This window comes from Penaeus monodon, chromosome 25, assembly GCF_015228065.2.
Source record: "Penaeus monodon isolate SGIC_2016 chromosome 25, NSTDA_Pmon_1, whole genome shotgun sequence".
NCBI lineage: Eukaryota > Metazoa > Arthropoda > Malacostraca > Decapoda > Penaeidae > Penaeus > Penaeus monodon.
Window position 1 is genome coordinate 16,113,540 of NC_051410.1, and position 278 is coordinate 16,113,817.

Consider the following 278-nt stretch of genomic DNA (forward strand, 5'->3'; position numbering starts at 1 on the left):
AAGTATATGGCATATTTGTTTTGTGTCTATATTTGGTTCGGCATTGAGGTTGTTAAAAGGTGCTTTTGTCACTGAGTATTACCAACATTCCGTGTTTTTTTGTTTAGTACAATAGAGTATGACTAGAAGCAATAAAAAGCTGAAAACAATGAGAACTGCATATTCATAAAACTAGTAGCATATTCAAATTTCGTAAAAGGAATTTCTGAAAAAAGAACAGTCAAATAAGAGATGCATAGCAGCACACACATAAATACCATAAAACAAATGGTTTAAAT